Source organism: Cryptomeria japonica, chromosome 1 (genome assembly GCF_030272615.1).
Source record: "Cryptomeria japonica chromosome 1, Sugi_1.0, whole genome shotgun sequence".
Taxonomy (NCBI): domain Eukaryota; kingdom Viridiplantae; phylum Streptophyta; class Pinopsida; order Cupressales; family Cupressaceae; genus Cryptomeria; species Cryptomeria japonica.
Window position 1 is genome coordinate 614,188,713 of NC_081405.1, and position 7,981 is coordinate 614,196,693.

The window sequence follows — 7,981 nt, forward strand, 5'->3', positions numbered from 1 at the left end:
CTTTTTCCAAAACATCTAATCTTAGAAGTAGTAGGGGAATTGTCTCTAAGATATTTAATTAAGCTTGAACCAAAGTTTTATCAATACTAGCAACCACAATAAAGAGTAAAACAATTTTGGATGGATCAATTTTCATTGCCACAACCAATTTTTGGCCACCTAGGCATGTCATAGGAAGGCCAAAATGACATTAATAGGGAAATGTTCTTCACATATATAGGTTTTGGTGTGTGATTTGTAGAGACGAGCAACAATCTAGTAGTAGACAAATTGTATGAGATAACAACTAAACACTAATTTCCAACAATTGACAAAGAAATGATTTAAGGTTTTTAGGAGAAGGGGAACAAGTGTGATTGTAGGGAACAAAAGCCATTAGATTTGCAAATAATATTTTATTTATTTTAAATTACCCATATTAGCCCCAATTATTAAATATACAATGACAAAAAATTGTAGAAGTGGTTGGTGGTCTATTGGCAAAGTTATTTGGCTCATAAAGAGCCCACTAAGAATTAAGTCTTAATGACACAACCATCCTAAAGTCCTATGTGAACTTGGAAGAATGGAAACCGTTTAGTCTCAAATGCAACCAAATTAAAGTCCTAAATGAATTTGGAAGAACGGATATTCTCCAATCAAAACCAAATAAATACCCCCTCTTATTTTTTAGTAAAAAAAATAAAATGAATTATATTCAGTCACAATACATAAGAAATGCTTGCCCATAAATAATATAGGATATACAATAGCTAAAAAAATACTAGTATTAAGTTTAGCACCAATTTGATTTTCAATATACTTGAAACATTTTTAAAAAAGATTCAAAAATTATTTTTCTTCTTAAGTAATATGCCAAACAAAGATGATGAGTTAATTAAAAATTAATCTTATAATTTATTTTTCTCTATAAATTATATGGAGATCATATAATATACTTGCCAGACTCTAAATATAATGTGCTCAACTATTAACTCTTTCCCTTCTAGAAAAATAATCCAAGTAGTAGTCAATAATTAGAGCTAAATTATTAAAGGGGTTAGAAACGTAATGATAAATTGAAGAGGATACGAAAGTTTAGTTCTTATTGATTTCGTTTTGTTGATAGATGATAATTTTGTTGTTTCATTTTGATTGGTCAGAATAGGGCATATGAAATTGGATTTGCACTATTGAGCCCATGAGAAACTTTGTATAAGATATGGGTTGATACAAAACTAGGCCACATTCATATATTGTCTAGGTCAATGTTTTTGCTATATGATTTTGTCCTCCTAGATTCTCCTCCACTAGTGCGGCATATCGCACTATGATATTGACTTTAGTTATTACTTTTGAACTATGGGTTGTACTAAAAGGTATGTTAGGGTCTATTATCAACTCCCTTTACAAAGTTCAAGTCTCCCTTGTTGATGATACAAAATATGAAGACATACAATTGGCCATGAGAAGAATAATGCACAACAAACACCAAAGTTCACGAAAAATAACAAACATAACAACTTAGCCATTAGATTAAGGACTAGTTACATCTTTCTTAAGCTTTTGTTAACCTTCAACTCTTCTTTATACAAACTCTCACGTCATTCAATGAAGTCCAACAAATCCTTCTCTTTAATTCTCATCTTCTTCAACTCGCTTCCCCTTTTCCTATTAGCGAGTCTAACCTTATCATTTCTATCAACCTATAGAGGAGAAATAGGGTCCACATTTGTCTTTTACAGTATTTCACTCAATATTTTTAGCCCCATAGCACTATTATTGATAGTACATTTACTAACCTCTAAAACTCTATTTAGTTTTTCCTTTATTTCCTTCATTTCCTACTCCAAGATAGATAATATGGGATTGTATTCATCCCTCTTCTTTTTGCTACTATCTTCCATGGAATCTAATCTTCTTGTATTATCTAGGTGTTTTTCCTCTAGCCTACCAACTTTAGGTATGTAGTTTCAACTTTGGAAGAGAATTCTAAAGCCCTTAAGATTCATTTACCTACCAATCTCTAGCTATTGTCCCACATGACCATTTTTATATCCCATCTATTGATTTTAACAAAAAAAACACTTAGTGAGGATGCTTAAAGTACCTCACTAGTGAGAATGTTAAAATATCCTTCACTAGTGAGGATGTTTAACAAAGACCTCCTGCACCAATATCATGTTGTGAGTCATCAAATTAATCACCTCCACTATATCTTGTAGAGAAGTAGGTTCCATGTTTGGGATTCCATCAAAGTCAGTATTATTCAAACCTAGGGTTTGAACCTCTAGGAGCAAACCCCTTATGTAGGTTTTGAAATAAGGAACATAATACCTTTCCCTCTTCTCTCTACTCTTCTCTAAAGTAGTAGTACATCCCTTTGCAATGCCATTCTCATGTGCATGACTTTCCTTTTTGCTGCCCTCACCGCTTTACCTTTTTATACTTCTTGATCTCATACCATCACCACCTTTCACCAACATACCTTGCATCCTCATACTAATGTCCACCAAGGTAGGGGAGTCTATGAGGCTAGTTGTTGTGTCACTTGACTTTGCAAACCTAAAATTTTCTATTCCCTTTTGCTTGACATATTGGACATGGGGTTTTTCTAATTTCACATGTATAAATTAACATAACACATTTAGGATGTTAATGCCAATTTAAAGTAAGTACTTTATGATAATTTTTTTGATCATATGTTCCGGTGATGAACTAATGAACTAGGAATACATAATCCTATTTGCTTAATTGAGATATTTGTTGTGTAAGCCAACAAGGTAATTGTCAAATTCCAAAGAAGTTAGCATAGGGAGTGAAAAATTTAAAGTTTTGAATTTGATAAACTAGGTCATGGCATGAACCAATCTAAGGGACAAGACCACATATGAAGTATAGCCTAAGGCTAAAGTGCAAAGTGATAAAATTGGCTTTGACTACGAAAACTATAAGGCTATTGTATGCAACATGTCTAGTGCTATTGTCAGTTTTTGTGTGAAACAAGACAAGTTGAGTACTAGGGCAAAAGAAAAATTAGAAGGAAAAAAAGGTGTAAAAAGGTTCAAGTATTCACTTTTTTCTTTTTATTTGGCTCATACTTTGGCGTGAATTTGAAATCACATGAATCATGCATATCAAGAAATATATGCAATAAATGAAATAACAAACCAATCAAGGATACTATTTATGGACAATGCCCCATGATTCCTCCTCATATACTTGTAGTGCAGCATTCTCCATACTTGCACACATAAGTGATTAGTTGTGCCCATAAAACTAGATTGAGTGACACAAAAATATACAACCATTAAATATTTACAATCATTGTAAGTGTGAAATAAGATAACATATAAAGTTGATATGTAGTGTATGCCAATGTGATTGTAAATATGTGACAGGGTTGGCCACCACAACACATGCAAACAAGAAGCCTTGGAAAAAGGATGTCCATGAATTGGAATCACGATGTATGTGACAATCATGAGGTTGTAATTGTGTTGGACCTTATGACACATACAAGCATGAAGCCATGCAAATTTGAGATGAAAATGCAATAATGTTGCATAGATAAACCACAAGGATGTGATCAAGTTGGTCCCAATAGAATATAAAAGCATAAAATCATGTAAAATTGAGAATTGAGTCATGATGTATAACATAATCATTTTATTTGATCAAGTTGTCTCCCATGATCTATAAATGCATGAAACCATGTAAAACTTTGAACTAGATAGAGATAAAATACCCCCCTAAACATGATTAGAGTTGACCTAGTTTTTTTTTGAAATAAATGAATAATTAGAGGATTTGATAATGTGGGGTAGGATTGCCTTGGTCTACTCATGTTACACCTCACTTTAGTACTTGTTAATTTGGATAAGTTATTCTATGTGACGCCTAAATTATTAGGGCATAATGTCCTTTGGGGTATCAATGGACACACACTATGAAAGTAATTCCTTATAATTTATGTCATAAACACCAATTAAGATCCAATAAATTTTTATCAATTACCCGTGTCTCAAATTATTCTTGTCCCCCATAATCAAGGGATAAAACTAGTTTTTCCACCTAAAGAGGATCCATCTTCATGTAATCCAAATGTGGATCATAAACTTGTTTGTGGTACTCAACCTCATACCTACACATGTTGGGAGTCTAAGGTAAATGTAAAATATTTTTATATTCCTACTTTGTATATGGATCCCTACACATGTAGTCAACCAACTAAGACCAAACTTGAAGCAAATGATGAACAAGGTCCTAATGAGGCTTATGCTTATGATGATTAGTGTTATACTAACGAGGGACTTAATTTTGAATCATTTCAAAGAGATATGACAAAGGTTTTCATATTCGATAAAAAGTATGGTTATAATTGAAATTTATTAGGAGTTGATAATTAGTGAATGAGCGATCATTATAGCCATATTTAATAGAAACACTCAAAGTTTATGTAATGTCACCTATGCAATAAAATCATTGAAAAATCAACTTGTGCAAAAAGGCTTTAAATATGTATCTATGACCTTCCTTATTGATTTATCTTTAGCACACACCTTTCTTAAAATAGATATATTTTCTAATGAAGAATTCTTCTAAGAATATTGAGGTGTTTATGTTTATTTTCCTCTTTTATCATAATGATTAAGTATCGTTACCCTTCCTAGTTCTTAAACATTCTTATTTTGAGAAAGATTCACCTTCTCATTATGATTATACGTGACCCAATAGCTATTATCTACTACTCATTGGCATAACCATTTATTGAAGATCAGAGTACACTTGTGCTTGGCGATACTATTGATGTAATAAATAAAGATCACATTTTGAAAATTGTTGTGTTTAGCCCCCTAGTGAGTACATTGTGTACACACAAATTTTACATGACTATGCCAAATTGTTTGCTTAGGCCCACATGAATATATTGATTGAACATGTCTAATGAAATTATGATGCCTAATATTTTTTTAGATCCCAATACCAAGCCTGTTAAGAAAAAGATCTAAAATATGTACCCTAAAATTATTTTGATGGTCACATTGTTACTTTAGGTAGAGCTTATATAACCCATTGATTATTCACTTTGGATCTCCATTATTGTCTCTATTACTAAATTGATGGTAGAATTACATATTCGCACCAAATTTAGAGATTAAACACTTTTTCACATAAGAATGACTTTCCTTTTCCCAATATAAATATGATTATTGATTCTACAACAACATATGAAATTCTTTGTTTCATGATTTTTTTTTCATGCTATAACCAAATACTTATAAATACCCAAGCTAACATAGGAATATTTTTACTACTCCTTGGGGCACCTTTTGTTACGTTGTTATTCCTTTTAGCATTAAAAATACAAGAGCTACATATCACAGGTAAATCTCTATTAATCTTCCACAATCTCATGCATAATATATTGAAGGATTATGTCGATGACATAGGTTCATAAGTTTGAAAAGACAGTAGATGATATCAATGACTTATGGATGAATTCTGAATGTTGGCAACAATACCAAGTATAAATCAATCCTAAAAAAGTGTCCTTGGTGTTGATTATGTTAGAACATAAGGTTTTATTATCTCACAACATGGTATTGACATGAACATTAAAAATATGGGGAAAGCTTCTTGCTTTAATCTATTCCCAACTATAAAACAATAAAATAACTTACTCCTATAAACATTGCATAATGTGTGCTTTATGGTTGTGCATAAAGATGAAATAACTAAAGCACTATTTTTTATATCAAAGGTTAGAGCACAATATCTAAAAGTCTTCTATCTCACAAATGAGTTTTTTAAAGTATTTGACAACTAAAATATAAACAATAATACTATTCAAATATTTAAACTTACATCTTGGGAATTGTATCAATAATTGATTTGATCTTGAAGAGATATATAGCACTTGAAAAAAAATGAATTAGAAGACTAGATGAATGCAATTAAGTATTACAAAATATTTGTATCTATTTTATAAATTTTAACACCAATGTCTCACAAAGTTAGCATAGATCTTCTATTAATTGAATTCTTCTTCGCACGGTTACAACATTAACTTGAGCGACAATCTCTATAGTATAAGTCCACCTTAAACTATCATCTCAATTCATGTGTACATAATAGCTATTTATAGTTTTTTGGTTGTATTTTCTTGAAGATGGAAATAAATATCTTTATCTGATTTCAATATTTATTGGGTCAGTGGGAAAACTTGGTTGCTACTTTTTCTTTCTTTCTATCTTTATTTTTTCTTGGAAAAATTGCTAATTTGACATCAGGTACATCTTTTTGTTACACTTTTGAAGAATATTAAGTTTTGATTCATTAGGTCAAGTTTGAACTTGTTCTCTCTGACACCAAGATGTGGGAGGTTTTAATCAAGGATGCCAATTTATGGAACCTTCAATGATTGATGCCAAAAGTGAAACCCATTCTAGGAACCAAGTGGAACTCTTGGAGATTGACACCCAACTGGAGGATTATAGAGTTTGATGCTAAGTGGAAAAGTTTAAATATTAATGCCAAGTGGAATTTCTTACGTTTGATACCGAAATGGAAGGTTTAGATAATTGATGCCAATGTGGAGGAACTAATAATTTAACAGAAAGGGGAATTCAACATTTATATGCCAAAGTGGAAGCTTTGAAGACTAACACCAATTGAAGAGTTTGAGTTATTAACATCAAAAAGTGAGAATTCCACATGGTAACACCAAGTAAAAATCAACTCGAGTCAAAATTAGGTGCTTGGGATGCTTTTTGGTGGAGGTTTAGACATTGGCAACCATCAAGAAATTTTCATTTCTTGGAAAGTAATGGAGAAATCCCAACAATTCCTTGAATTGAAGGATTTAACTTCTTTTAAATTTCTTCCATTTTTCTATTTTAAAAAACTTTCCCAAAAAAACCCTTGGCCTTGATGAATTTTTCTTTTTCTTTTATCGTCATTCTTTCACTAAATGCTATTTTATTGTGATGAAGATTGAACCCATTTTTACAACCTTCTACCTCAACCATCTACTTTTCTTTGAAAAAAAATAATAAGGCAAAAAAAAACTTTCCTAAAAATAGAAAGTTTTATTTTTAAGCTTCTCTCCTCAATCTAGATGTTGCTGTTGGAAATAAGCCACACCTGGGCCAATGATGGATTGGTCCAAGAGGGGCCAATAGCTCAGTGGTAGCACTCTAGCAGCGTATGGAAGGTCCTAGGTTCGATTCCTAGCTAGTCCATGTCTCAACATGGTATCAGAGCCAGGTCCAGGCTAGGAGCCCCAAGCACACGAGAGGTTTGGCTTAAGGGGGGGTGTTGTTGGAAATAAGCCACACCCGGACTGACGATGGACTGGTCCAAGAGGGGCCAGTAGCTCAGTGGTAGAGCACTCTGGCAACATATGGAAGGTCCTAGGTTCGAGTCCTAGTTGGTCCATGTCTCAACACTAGACAGGAGGAAAAAATCTTAAAAACATCTTTTCAAACAAATAGGAACTTTCCAACAATAAAAAGATTGATTTCTAGTAGATTGAAACCATTGACTTGAATTTTGGACATTTCATAGTGATAAATTTATTCTTAAAAAATGACTCCCATATATAATTTTTTCTTAGTGAGCTAGAGTAGATTTTCTTAATCTTAATCTTTCTTACCTCTTCTCGACATTTGCCACCATAGCATTTCTTTTAGCTTATTAATTCCTCTTTTTTTGTTGTTGGAGTATTCTTTAGGATTTAGTGCTTGATAATATTCATGATAAACATATTGCATACATCATTACTAGAACAAGACATTTCAACACCTAAGTACTTGATTTCTTGATGGGAAAAATATTATAATTGATATAAATTTAACAAGAATGACTTGAAAATCTAGCTACGCATACAATTGATCTTGAATATTTCTAGTTGTAGTGATTTTTGGTATCAATAATATCTCTTTTTGGGAAACATGGGACATACTTGGATTGTAGGTGAATTTTAGAATCTTTAGTGAAT